The sequence below is a fragment of the Pseudorca crassidens genome, chromosome 18 (genome assembly GCF_039906515.1).
Source record: "Pseudorca crassidens isolate mPseCra1 chromosome 18, mPseCra1.hap1, whole genome shotgun sequence".
Classification (NCBI taxonomy): domain Eukaryota; kingdom Metazoa; phylum Chordata; class Mammalia; order Artiodactyla; family Delphinidae; genus Pseudorca; species Pseudorca crassidens.
This window is the reverse complement of record NC_090313.1, coordinates 47,188,091-47,203,034: the sequence shown is the minus strand read 5'-3', so window position 1 is coordinate 47,203,034 and position 14,944 is coordinate 47,188,091. Positions and strand designations below refer to the sequence as shown.

Genomic DNA, 14,944 nt, shown 5'->3' with positions numbered 1-14,944 from the left:
GGCCAGCACTGACATGACACACACTGCTTTTCCTGACAACCGCCTCTCAGAGTTGGCTCTGACAGCATATCTCAGCCTCCAGATTCCCTGGCTCAGTGGGCAGCTTCCTCATCACCATGGGAACTGCTTTGTGGGAACTCTGTGATTTGGGCTGTGAAGGAAAGCTTCTTGAAGAATACTGCTGAGGCGACCATCTCTTGGGAAGGACAAGTCTTTTCTCTGTGATTTTTCTCTCTATTTTTTCCCCTCTTCAGAACTTGCCTTTGCCTTGTTTCGCTGACATGTTTTAAAATATTCTCTCAGTGGACATTAAAAGCTAAAAAAGGCCTCACCGTGTTTAAACTTCCCTTTCCTCCTATGCACTTCCCTTCCCTGCCTGATCCTCACCCTGGGATTCTGCTTGCATCCTGGGCTCAGCGCTTCCCTGGGAAGCAGGATGGAGCTGGATACTGGCAGGTCAGGGACATCCACACAGTCTGATTTGAGGAGTGCTGAGCCCGCCCACCTCCAAAGCTCTAAATTCAGTATTCCGGAACAGTAGCACTTTAAGCAACTTGCCTTTCAGCACAAAGAGGATCTCCAGATGAATTTGCACTTTAGAGGCTATAGTGCAAGGGGGAAAAGCTGGGTTCAGATCTAGGCTAGCTATTTGCCAACGGGGACAAGTTATTTTATTTTTTTAACCTCATTTTCTCATCTCTAAAATGGAGAAAATTACCCATCTTGCTCTTGTAAGCCCTAAACTGGTGCTTTTAGAGTAACTAAGATGTTGCAGAGGCTCAGACCAGACAGCATGCATTGGCTCCTCTTCAGGTGAAGAGCAGGCCCCTGAGGGTGCTGAATGAGAAACAGGGCTGAGGAGCTGGGGAAGAGCTAAGTCACCACTGAGGGAACACCTGGGTCAGCGTGAAGGGAAAACCTGCCTCAGATGGGGAAGAGATATTGTGGGAGGAAAATCAAAGTGGAGTTGGTATTGCTAAGCGAGCTCTCTAAATGGAGCTGGAAGGCCACTGAGGAAGTGTGACTTATTATTGTCCTAATGAAGATATCCAGAACATCTGCCAGAAACTCAAGATACTTAATAGAACCTTACCCTAAAATAACTGGTGACATCCTATCTACTTGTTGGACTCCCAACCCTAAAATAACTTGTGATTCCTTAAGGGTAAATATTTTCTGATTCATGTCAGTGTCTATCACAGTTCTCACCAGGCAAATTTTAACAACCTGTGGACAAAGAAGGTCACCTGCCATTTCAGTAAACAAAGTATATTGCTGCCATAAAGCTATTGGCCACTGCAGCCACCACCAACAATGCACCCAGATGGGATTCAGGGTGGAGAAAAACAGGATACTGGCCCTAGACAGTTAAGATACCTATCAAAGGAATAATTTCAGTGAGCCCAGACTCTTGCATCTTTCATATATAGAAAGGCACTAAAATCATTAACTTGAGATGTTTGATTTTTTGTGATTAGCAATAATCTTTTGACGTTTGACTATGTTTTTTGTTTTGTTTTGTTCTTCAGCAAAAACTCCTGTATATCCTGGCTCTCCCTTACCTCTTTTGAAAAGTTCCTCAGAGCTATCTGAGAGGTTGTTTCCAAGCTATAACCCTCAGTAATGCCCTGAATAAAACATAATTCTCCACTTTTAAGTTGTGCGTTTTTTTGTTTTTGTTTTTTTCAGTTGATAGTTTTGGCAACCGGTGATGGGATTCAGAGCAGACATCTCTCCTTTGCCTGAACTCTATGAAGATCTGGAACCTGGCACAAGCAGAGGCCTCTTGGGTCTGTCCGCCTCCTGAGGGAGTCCAGACAAATTTGTGTGAGTCTCTCCTGGTTTTCAGATGTCCCATTATTGGCTGATGATCCTAGGTTTTATTCAGTCGTATTAAATTCCTTTCTGGAGGAGTAAGTTATCCTTGAAACTTAGTTTCAAGAAGAGGTACCTGGGTTACCCTCAGTTGAAAGACACTGAGAAGATTTTTGCCTAATTTAGACAATGAGTAGGGTTGGTCTGGGTAATTAGATGGGAGACTGGCCTGGTATTTTTCCTTGAATTGGCTACTTTAATAGGGTTTGTTGGAATAAAAGTGAAGATATCTCATGAGAGCTTTCAACTGTGTATAAGGAACATCTTCTTCCCAGCTGATGAAGCCTTTCTCAGGGAACTGAGAAACTTTTGAAAGTGGTGGCAGCAAGTCCTCATACCATGCAGCTGTCCCTATAGAGAAACCCACTCATTTTAATTAAAAACTTGCTCTGCTGGGGACACATATGAGAGCTGGCCACTCAGTGATCTGAATACCCACAGTGGTCTTATACTACCCAAGGGAGAAACTGAGACATGTAAGGGGGCTGAAACTCCTAGAGGAGTTAAGCTCACAAGGAGCACATTGGTCCACTGCATGATCATCAGTAGCAATTTATCTTGGCAGACTGACCTTGGAATGGAGAACAAAGTTTTCAAAACAAAAGAAAAGGAATGACAGATTGCCAGCTTCCAACTAATACCCCAGGCAGGCTTTTGTATGTATGTACAAAACTTATATTTGCAAGGAAATCTTGCCCTGAAAATGCCCAAGATGTGGCTCTTTTATTACATACACAGTTAAGTTAGAGAAAACTGGCTTCATAAAACATCTTCTCAGAATTCTGACCTTAAAGAAAACAAAAACCCTTTCATTTCTCTCCCTGTGTCTTTGAGATGTAAATGTTCTACCAGATCTTAGGCATTGTTTGCTGTTGTTGTTTTTTCCTTTTCTGTGTTTTGAGAGCTTGATCTCTACCATCCAGAAAGTACACATATAGTGTACATTTGGCAGCCAATCAAATAGACTGGGATTCTGAGCAGTGTTTTGTCTGGCTCTGCCAGCTCACAAGGGTCTTTGTCACCTTAACTTTTGTTGCATTACCTGTATAACAAAGGCCCTTTACTTTCTTAGGTGGTTTTGGGGAGTAAACTTTCTAGATCTTGTGAAGGCTGCATCCATTGTACTCTCTTGTGGGGATGCCTCCTGTGACCTGAGCTGCTATTTAGATGCATCTCATCAATGACCAGATGATAGACCCTTTAAATTGAAAAAATTTCTAAATTGGTAAATTTTTAGAGAGCCCTCATTATAAATAGCTGGTACCTATTGGTGAAAAAAACAAATTAGAAGAACATCATATATGTATCTATAGAGAGAGATATATATTATCTATCTATATCTATCTATCATCTATCTATCTATCTATATAGTTAACCTAAAAACTCCCTTAGTTTAAAACAAATAAAAAACCAATTTGAGAAGCCTTATTTGTGGTCTCCACTTCCCCTCAATGGGCCTTACAGATGCTAATAAAAACATTAGGATAATTAATGTTAACTGGGTTAACAGGGAAATAAGAAAAAACTGAAGAGAAAGTCTAGAGACTTCTTCCCAAGAAGGTGGAAATTTTAAAGGAACTCATCTCAAAAGAATAAAAATCTTTAGATGGTTATTAAGAAATAAGACATTAAATAAAATGAACATTAATGGGATTAAAACAAAAGGTTTTTATACAACATGACCTAAGGTTGGATGGGCCAAAGGGACTCCCTATTGGTCCCAACATTAAAGGGCCCCAAACAAGTTCACTCTATTGACCCCAGTTAAAATCTATATATTTAAAAGGCTGGAAGAAAATTATACTGAGATATCTGATCAACAATTGCTTGGGGCAAAAGGCCAGTTAATCAAGTTAAGAGATTGACAAAAAGACCTGAGTCCCTCGGCTCAACCTTTCACTGGGGATCCCAAAGCGTTTATACAAAAATAGATAAAATGGCTGGGGAATTAAAAGGAAAGCTTCTACGATTCCTTATAAGACCAAAGCTTGCTGATGGGGTCTTAATGGAAACTAAAGTTAAAGGTATTAAAGTTGACAGAATTGAGAAAATTTATAAAAATTGGTATATTTAAATGGGCTTTATATAAAATGGTTACATTACTTTTGCTTAATTATATTGTGTGATAGACATTATGTCTCAGTGGGGTGCTTCACCTCCCCTTGGTATTATAAGACAGGGCATATAAATGTGCCCTTCAGACAATAGTAATTAAAAATACTAAAAGAAAACAAAAGGATTACTTGAGCCTGCACAATATGAAATAAAAACTGAGAACTAATATTCAGGGGCTAATGAAAACAATAATAGAAATTATTTTGCTCTGGGTTTAACTTGTACCCTCAAAAAGAGGTCCTTTGTTGAATGCCTTGCGCAAAATTCCGAAAGCATGATAAATTGATCCTTAAAGTTCTAGAACAAAGAACTCTTGATTTTCAGTTTATTTGGGAATCTTCTCACTGATATAAAAAAGCAAATTAATGAAAATATAGTTGGGCAAATCAATCTTTTAATATCATTTATGTGGCAGACCAGTTCTTTGGGGAATTAAAGCAACTGTCTTTGTCTTGCAAATCAGAAATGTAGATACAGCCCACAATAACCTGAGACTGAGTCTAATTAGTTCAATCATGAAACCAAAGTTTTTTAAAAAAGGAAAAAAATTCCCTTTTAAAACTCAAACCACTGGACAGACTCCCTAACACAAAATCTAATTCACAGCTTCCTTAAGAATTTATCAAGAACAAATATATATCTTAAAAGTCTTTTCCACAAATAGTAAAGACTTAGTCATCTGAGCAAATAAATTTAACGTATTCCAACTGTTCTTTAGAAACTAATACGTTTATATTGTAGGACCTGATTCATCACTAAATAAATGTTAAAGTGAAGCTATGAGATCTCTAGTTTTGTCTGTTTACATGTTTGTGTGTACATTATACATATGAGATGTCTCTATCGCTGGAAAATATTATCAAAATTAAATTTATAGAAGAATTCTATTTAATTGACTTAAAAGTGTTTACAAATTAAATATTTCTAAATATAAAGAAAACTGGCCAGAATGAATTTCAGGTTATCCACGAAATATTCAATATTAAATTAATATTTTGCATTAAAACTAGCTTAAACTTATTGGGTTAATCAATATAGACATGTCTTACTTTTATTGTACCTAGGTTTACTAAAGGTCAATAAATTCATGTTATTTCTGTTACAGAGTTCTTTCAGAAAGGAGAAATTAACTTGGTATATTTTTATAAGTTATAAAATAATGGTAAACGGGATAAGAGTTTTCAGGTGAACTCTTTAGGAATAATTATGTTTTGGGTACATCTATCTAAAATAGTTTCTCCAGATTTTTGGTAACTTGAAATTTTAGAGTTTTACCAAGTTAAGTTAAATGATGGGAACTCACTGAGTATCTAGGTCATTTCAAATAAGATGAAATACTGGAACATTAATTGCTAAACAGGTCTAAATTTACCTACTTTGTCTCCTTATGAGAGGGAAACTGAAGATGTTTAAAACGGTTTATTAGATGCACATCTTATACCACATTGAGGAAAGAAATTATACTATGAAAAGGTGTACATTTCTAGAGGTTTTGGAATGTTCCTAAATGTTTGCCAATCAAGAAATTCTGGTATGACAAACAGTTCACAATTGCTTGCTGCTTGTAGGTTTTTGCTGGAGATCAAAGTTTTTAAGGGTTAAAATTGTAATATGTAATTAAGGCTACTGAAAATAATAAGGGAAACATTTAGTTTGCAAGGAAAGTAGGATGTGTGTTTTCAGCAAAACAAGGTATGAAGAATAGAAATACATTTTGTTAAGGGGAAAGATTAATTTTGTCCTATAGCTGGTTATATCTGGATGGAAAAATGAGCAACAAACTAATATGGATACAGAAAGTTGTGGAAGGTTTATAGAAAGAGAGCCCTGAAAAAGGGTCCTTGTTCATGATTAGGCTGAAACTGAATTGAACTGAATTAGGTAAATGAATTTAGTTATTGAGAGTGGGCTGGTGCAGGACTGGAGTTGGTTTCTCCCTCTGTTAAGAGAACAAAGTTTTCTTGCAATGTTGATCTACTTTTGATAACAGACTGTGAGTTTCTTTGCCTTCTAAATGATCTGTATTTGCCTTAAAGAAACTTTTATTGTCACTTTGGTTGAGTGCATAAGTATTGTTTCACAGTGACCTACGATCCTATTTGACCAACTGTTTCAAAAAACTTTTGAGGGGAATTCCCTGGCAGTCCAGTTTTCAGGACTCTGTGCTTTTATTGCTGAGGGCCTGGGTTAGATCCCTGGTCAGGGAACTAGGATCCCACAAGTCACACAGCACAGCAAAAAAATAAATAAAATTTTAAAATAATAAATACTTATTATTTATTATTATTATTTATATAATTAATAAATATATTTATTATTATATAATAAATACTTATTATTATACTTGTTATTAAAAATAACAAATGAAAACTTTTGATAATATTTTTTGACAGACTTCCCAAATATCAAATTCTAATTAAGATTCTTTTGACCTCCAGCTAACTTTGAGTTGCTTCAAAGAGTCCCAGAAACATCTCAAAGAGAGATATAAACAATTTAGATTTATTTGGTACGTTAAGTCACATGGGAACCATTGTCAAAGAAGTGGTGATAAAAATCTTTGGTTATATTGTTTGGATAAATGTGCAAACAGATATTCCAAAATTTATGTGGAATTCCTAAAATTCTGTTATGTCCTGGTATAATATTATTAGTCATAATTCTAGTTATTATCTTAAAATGTATGTCACAGAAATAACCAAGTTTCTTGTCAATTGCATTGTAATCAGATATTTAACCATGGTATTTTAAGTCTTTTGTCATTTATAGACAATTACTGTTTTACTCTGATGTTTTTATAAAATTAAGATCTTCAAGAAGATTCATAACAAGGACTTTTTGACAAATATGAGTTTCTGATAATTCTTAGATCATATTACTGAACTGGTAAGAAATTATAAAATTCTAATGGAAAACCTGATGGTTCATCCAGATCAACAGGAATTAATTACATGGGACTGAATGAACTGATCAATATGATTTATTATTTTATGACATTTTTACTGAAAAATACTGGCATTTAATATTTGTTTTCCAGGAAAACTTTCCTCTTATGTTAACTATGACCTACAACAACTTGATAAAGTATATTTTTGTAAATAAAGATGAAACATTTATCTTTTTCTCTCTACATGATCCCTCCAGAATTTTGTTTCTCCAGCCAGCTCCCCTGTGGACTTGATGGCTTATTGCAATCAGATTACAACTAGTTATACTAAACATTGTTTTAATTTGTTTTCTCTTGTTTTCAAATTAGTTATGCCTTGTGCCTGTCTCTGCTGTACTGTGACTTTATTAATGTTACAGCTGTATTACTTATATCCGGTCTATTTTATAAGATTGTTGTCTCTTGCAGTACCCAATGTGTAACCAGGCCTCCAACAAAAGTAATGATGGCTAAATGTCTCGAGGCAATCAATCACATATATAACTCTACATAGAATCATTTTAATAGTGCAACTCTAGATATGGGAAGAAGCAATAAGGGAAGACATTTCCTGAATCATAGTAGACTAGTAAGACAGGTGATCCAGAGAATTTTAGATTATAAACAGGGCCTAATCCAAAAATTAGCATTTGAGGGGTCTGTCACCAGAATGTTTGCCTGATCTAGGAATGAGCCTTCTTGGCATCATGGAACAAAATTGGTCATGAAATGCCTCCCAAACATTGGTCGAATTTATGACCAAGAGGAGGCACTATGGACCAAGAATGGTACCTGCCGTTTCAGTAAACAAAGGATATCATGGTCATAAAGCCAGCAGCCACTGCGGCCGCCCCCAGCAGTGCACACAGAGGGGAATTCAGGATGGAGAAAAACAGTATTCTGGCCCTTGATAGTTAACATACATTTCAAAGGAATGATTTCAATAAGACCAGACTCTTGCATCTTCCCATACATAGAAAAGCACTAAAATCATTAACTTGAGACATCCGTTTTTTTTGTGATTAGCAATAATCTTTTAATGTTCGACTACATTTTTTCTTTTTTCAGCAAAAACTCCTATATATCCTGGCTCCTCCCTCACCTCTTTGGAACAGTTCCTCAGAGCTACCTGAGAGGCTGTATGCTGGGCTTAAATCCTAAGCCCACCAAATAAAAGGTAGTTCTCAAATTTTAGGTTGTGCATTTTTTCAGTTGACAAACCTTGTGGTCTTTATAAGCCCCTGACTCTTTCTATTCCCTGGAACTCTCTTTCGGTTTTACCTGAACCTGTGTCTCCTGAATTGCAATTCTTAAGACCCTGAATAAACTCTTTTCTTATTTGCAGCCTCCTGCATTTTGTTTTGGTTGACAGTATAGAGAAAGAGTTATGGAAGAAACACTTCTACAGCTTCATAATTTTACCAATCTTAAGGCACAAATATTGTATCAGATCTAACTGGCTTATTTTCTGTAGGTTGTCACATGTGTTGAATTAAGAATTTAGAAAATGGATAATGGAATGAATGTTTACTTTGCTCTAAGATACAGTTTGATGTGGACATTTTTTGACAAAATCCAGTGTTTAATGATGTATACAAAATAGAGTTTTTCAAGAAAATACCAGTCTAAAACCCCATATGTTTAGTTTTGAAATTAAAAAATCTCTGAAAAATTTATTAATAAATTTGTGGCAAACATTTTTGGCATCAAAACCTCACCAGAGGGCTTCCCTGGTGGCGCAGTGGTTGAGAGTCCGCCTTCCGATGCAGGGGTCATGGGTTCATGCCCGGTCCAGGAAGATTCCACATGCCGCGGAGCGGCTAGGCCCGTGAACCATGGCCGCTGAGCCTGCACGTCCAGAGCCTGTGCTCTGCAATGGGAGAGGCCACAACAGTGACAGGCCCGTGTACCGCAAAAAAAAAAACAAACAACAAACAAACAACAAAAACCTCACCAGAAATGACACGAAGTTTCACATAGAACTTATTTATCCCAGTTAGTGTCAATATTCATATTTCATGGTAGAAATATTAATATTTGATATGGATGCTGCTTCTGTAAAAAATTAATAAACAGAGACCTCAATTAAATAGACTTGAGAAACCGAATGGGGAGTGCTTACACCCTGCAACAATAGCAGAGCCCAACAGGAAGAAGAAAGAGTTTTTCTTTCCTGGCAAGGACTCAGCCAATGAAAAGCTGTGGACTCTGTTTACTATATCCCTTCCAAGTTCCTTTTTCTCTGTGAAAGCATTCTTCCTTCCTTGCCGGGACCTGTAGGTGGTTCAATAGGATTGCAGACCCTGAATTGCAATTCACTGTTGATTCTGAATAAACCCATCTTTGCTGGGGAAATATGTGACAGTCTATTTCAGGTCAACATTTCATATGCCATTTGAAGGTGTCATGTAATATAGTACTCTATTTCTTTACTAACATCCAAAAAATTTCGAATTCAAAACACATCTGGCTCATAATGTTTCAGGTGAACTATTGTGGACATAGTTTCATCACAGTTAATTCTTTTTTTTTTTTTTTTTTTTTTGCGGTACGCATGCCTGTCACTGTTGTGGCCTCTCCTGTTGCGGAGTACACGCTCTGAACGTGCAGGCTCAGCAGCCATGGCTCACGGGCCTAGCCGCTCTGCGGCATGTGTGATCTTCCCTGACTGGGGCACGAACCCATGTCCCCTGCATCGGCAGGCAGACTCTCAACCACTGTGCCACCAGGGAAGCCCTACAGTTAATTCTTGAATGTGGAAAAAATTTAGTATAATTTGTAAGACAACGTTGGTGTGTGTGTGTGTGGGTGTGTGTGTGTCCTTTTACAAACTAATACCAAAGTTTTTCCTACAACTTTGCAAAACATTAGGAGCATTTTTTCACATGCTCTGTTATCATATGAGATACAGATATATTATCCATCAAATATATCTTTTTTTTCAGGATTCATAATTCTAGTACCATAATCACTATGCTCAAGTGTTAAAGAAAGAACACCTGAATAGATCTTCGTCCCAGGATCTTTTGGTTTACCTCCATTCTTACTCCAGTGAACTATCTGGACAACCTAGAAGAAAACTAAGTGTACTTGTAAGTCTCAGCAGTAGAGTGGATCTTGGCGGAAGACACTCCATAGTGTAGCAGAACTGGTTATAGTGGAACTTGGTAGAATACACTTTAGTTGTAGAGTACAGCTTTGGAGATGGCAGTTGGAAGTTTGACTCTCATGTCCACCACTCCCTGACGAGACATTGTTCACAGGTAAGCCTCAGTTCAGAGGGCATAATAATCATACCCACTGAGAGGGTGGTTGTGAGGCTTAATGGAAGTAGCTACATATCAGATGGTAACCGCTCTGGCAAGAGCCCAGTCTAATCATCCAGTGCCTGGCATTTTATTTATTTATTTATTAAAGATTTATTTAATATTTATTTGTTTAGTTTTGGCTGTGTTGAGTCTTATTTGCGTCAGGCGGGTTTCTCTCTAGTTGTGGCACTCAGGCTTCAGGGAGTGTGGGCTCTGTAGTTTGGGGCATGCAGGCTCTAGTTGAGGCACAGGAGCTCAATAGTTGTGGTGTACAGGCTTAGTTGCCCCATGGCATGTGGGATCTTAGTACCCTGACCAGGGATCGAATCCACGTCCCCTGCATTGTAAGGCGGATTCTTTACCACTGGACCACCAGGGACGTCCCCCGGCATTTTGTAAAATTGAGGTATAACTGACATAACATTATGTTAGTTTCCAGTGTACAACACAATTTGATATTTGTACATATTGCAAAATGATTACAACAATAACTAGTTAACAAACATTACCTTTTTTTTCTTGTGATGAGAACTTTAACAATTTCTTTTACCACTTTCAAATATACAATACAGTATTATTAACTATAGTCACCATGTTGGACATTACATCTCCATGACTTTTTCATTTTATAACTGGAAGTTGGTACCTTTTGACCAACTTTGTCCATCTAACCCCTCCCCGCCTCACTCCCCACTTCTGGCAGCCACCAGTCTGTTCTCTGTATCGATGATCTTGGTTTTTCCTTTTTTTAGATTCCACATATAAGAGAGATCATACCTTCAGTGCCTGGCATTCTTGGCTCTAAACTGAGCCCTCTCACATGTCCAATATCAATGATGTCCCATATATGACAACTATCCCATACTCAGGGACTACAGGTTTCACTATTCCCGCTCAAACCCATTGTCTGTTATGCTTTATGCTCCAAGGAATCACCTGTTGCCACTTACTCCCAGTCTTTTGCTGTCTGAATGATCCACTTGTTTTGTATTGTCAATTTCAATTTTCTGCTGTGTGTCTTCACGCACTGAGTGAACCTTATCTTCTTTCTCCCTAGTGAGGGTCAAAAGAAGACCTAATAAAGTTTACTGAACAAATTTCAGGAGAAAAATCTTAATACTGCTTTATGATCCAAAATTAAAATTCTCGAATTGCATTGTATATTCTAAAGTACATTTTAACAAATAGCAAGGCAGAAGTTGCCAGGTTTTTAAAGTACTAAACAGCAACTTATTGTCTTTTGAGAATTCATTTAACTAGCACTTTCTAAAAATATATGAAAAATTTGATTTTATTATTAAATTCAGAAGCAATTTCATTTAAAATTATGACATTTAAATGTATTGTTTTAAAGTGGCTAAATGCAATTAAATTTCTTACAAACTTTATGGTTTAAGGAAAATAGAGGCAAAAATAAATTTTAATTTCCATGTGTACTGTAAAATCAATTAAACAAATTAAAAAATACCAAAGGAAATCTTGCAGATATTACGCTTCTGCAAATAGAAACCCAAATCCTGCTCTACAGCTGAATGTTTAAACCCTAGTTTCCCTGCTAACTTGTTGTATTAGTAAGAATAAGAGAGGTGTTAATGAATCCATCCATCTGTCCATCCATCATTTTATTCATTCAGTCAGTCACTAGTTAAAACTTAACATTTAAAAAAATTTTTTTAATTAAATTTTATTTTTTTAATAGATCTTTATTGGAGTATAATTGCTTCACAATACTGTGTTAGTTTCTGTTGCACAACAAAGCAAATCAGCCATATCCATACACATGTCCCCATATCCCCTTCTTCTTGAGCCTCCCTCACATCCTCCCTATCCCAACCCCGTAGGTCATCGCAAAGCACCCAGCCGATCTCCCTGTGCTATGCTGCTGCTTCCCACCAGCCAACTATTTTACATTCAGTAGTGTATATATGTTGATGCTACTCTCACTTCGCCCCAGCTTTGCCCTCCCACTCCATTTCCCAAGTCCATTTTCTGTGTCTACCTCTTTATTCCTGCCCTGTAACTAGGTTCATCAGTACCTTTTTTTTTTTTTAGATTCCATATATATGCATTAGCATATGGTATTTGTTTTTCTCTTTCTGATTTATTTCATTCTGTATGACAGACTCTAGGTCCATCCACCTCACTACGAATAACTTAATTTCATTTCTTTTTATGACTGAGAAATATTCCATTGTATATATGTGCCACATCTTCTTTATCCATTCATCTATCTATGGACATTTAAGTTGATTCCCTGTCCTGGCTATTGTAAATAGAGCTGCAATGAACATTATGGTACATGTCTCTTTTTGAATTATGGTTTTCTCAGGGTACATGCTCAGTAGTGAGATTGCTGGGTCATATGGTAGTTCTATTTTTAGCTTTTTAAGGAACCTCCATACTATTTTCCATGGTGGTTGTATCAATTTACATTCCCACCAACAGTACAGGAAGGTTCCCTTTTCCCCACACCCCTTCCAGCATTTATTGATTCTAGATTTTTTGATAATGGCCATTCTGACCGAGGTGAGGTGATAGCTCATTGTAGTTTTGATTTGCATTTCTCTAACAATTAGTGATGTTGAGCATCTTTTCATGTGCCTCTTGGCTATCTGTATGTCTGCCTTGGTGAAATGTCTATTTAGGTCTTCCGCCCATATATATATATATATTTTTCACACACACACAATGTATTTTATTTTTAAAAGAGATAAATAAACTGACACCAAGCATTGTAAATGGATGACCACAACAAAACAACGATTGCAATTACCAAACATGAAACACACTCATACTATGTCATAATATTGACATTCAGTCCAGTAATCCTCCACTTTAACAGCTCCTTTACTTTGCAGTGAAAATTGATTTGTGTATTTTTTGCCTCTCAGTCCTTGTGGGATTTATTATTATTATTATTCAAACAGAAAGCCACAAAAATTATAATCATCCTCATCAGTTCACTCAGTCCCATGTAATTAATTTTTTGTTTTCATCTTGATCTTTTGTTAGGACTTTTATGAATTCATCAGTTTTCCATTAGAGTTCTGAAAATGCTTATTCATTCAGTTCAGCAGTATAGTCACTTACCAGAAACCTGTACTTGTCAGAGTCTTTTCCATGAATTCCTTGAAGATGAAACCCTTTTATAGGAACATTTTTGCAAAAGCATCAGAGTACACCCAGAACTTTCTGTAATGACAAAAGACTTAAAAATGACCACGGTTAAAGTTCATAATAATGCAATTGACAAGGAAATTTAGTTACTTCTGAGATATACATTTTAAAGTAATAACTAGAATTATGACTTATGACATTATACCAGAACATATAAGATTTTTAGAAATTTCATGTAATGTCTGAAACATTTATATTAACATATTTCCATAAAAATAACCCAAAGAAAGTTTAATATTAGTTGTTTTTTTGTTTGTTTGTTTTTTATACTGCAGGTTCTTATTAATCATCAATTTTATACACATCAGTGTATACATGTCAATTGCAATCCCCAATTCAGCACACCAACATCCCCACCCCACCACGGTTTTCCCCCCTTGGTGTCCATACGTTTGTTCTCTACATCTGTGTCTCAACTTCTGCCCTGCAAACGAGTTCATGTGTACCATTTTTCTAGGTTCCACATACATGCATTAATGTATGATATTTGTTTTTCTCTTTCTGACTTACTTTACTCTGTATGACAGTCTTTAGAACCATCCACGTCTCAAGAAATGACTCAATTTTGTTCCTTTTTATGGCTGAGTAATATGCAATTGTATATACGTACCACAAATTCTTTATCCATTCGTCTGTCAATTGGCATTTAGGTTGCTTCCATGACCTGGCTATTGTAAATAGTGCTGCAATGAACATTGGGGTGCATGTATCATTTTGGATTATGGTTTTCTCTGGGCATATGCTCAGTAGTGGGATTGCTGGATCATATGGTAATTCTATTTTTAGTTTTTTAAGGAACCTCCATACTGTTCTCCATAGTGGCTGCATCAATTTACATTCCCACCAACAATGCAAGAGGGTTCCCTTTTATCCACACCCTCTCCAGCATTTGTTATTTGTAGATTTTCTGATGATGCCTATTCTAACTGGTGTGAGGTGATACCTAATTGTAGTTTTGATTTGCATTTCTCTAATAATTAGTGATGTTGAGCAGCTTTTCATGTGCTTCTTTGCCTTCTGTGTGTCTTCTTTGGAGAAATGTCTCTTTAGGTCTTCTGCCCATTTTTGGATTAGGTTGTTTGTTTCTTTAATATTGAGCTGCATGAGCTGTTTATATATTTTGGAGACTAATCTGCTGTCCGTTGATTCATTTGCAAATATTTTCTCCCATTCTGAGAGTTGTCTTTTCATCTTGTTTATGGTTTTCTTTGCTGTGCAAAAGCTTTGAAGTTTCATTAGGTCCCATTTGTTTATTTTTGTTTTTATTTCCATTAATCTAGGAGGTGGATCAAAAAACATCTTGCTGTGATTTATGTCAAAGAGTGTTCTTCCAAAGTTTTCCTCTAAGAGTTTTATAGAGTCCAGTCTTGCATTTAGGTATCGAATCCATTTTGAGTTTATTTTTGTGTACGGTATTAGGGAGTGTACTAATTTCATTCTTTTACAGTTTTCCCAGCACCACTTATGGAAGAGGCTGCCTTTTCTCCATTGTGTATCTTTGCCTCCTTTGTCATAGATTACTTGACCTTAGGTGCGTGGGTTT

General features: G+C 36.6%; 1 long non-coding RNA gene across 1 annotated transcript; it reads left to right on the top strand.

Moving 5' to 3' along the window:
* The first annotated feature begins 1,693 nt into the window (after positions 1-1,693).
* Positions 1,694-10,293, top strand: LOC137210845 (uncharacterized). Its single transcript, XR_010936747.1, has 3 exons — positions 1,694-1,827; positions 7,985-8,093; positions 9,862-10,293. It is a non-coding gene; the product is annotated as an uncharacterized lncRNA (long non-coding RNA).
* Positions 10,294-14,944: the final 4,651 nt, after the last annotated feature.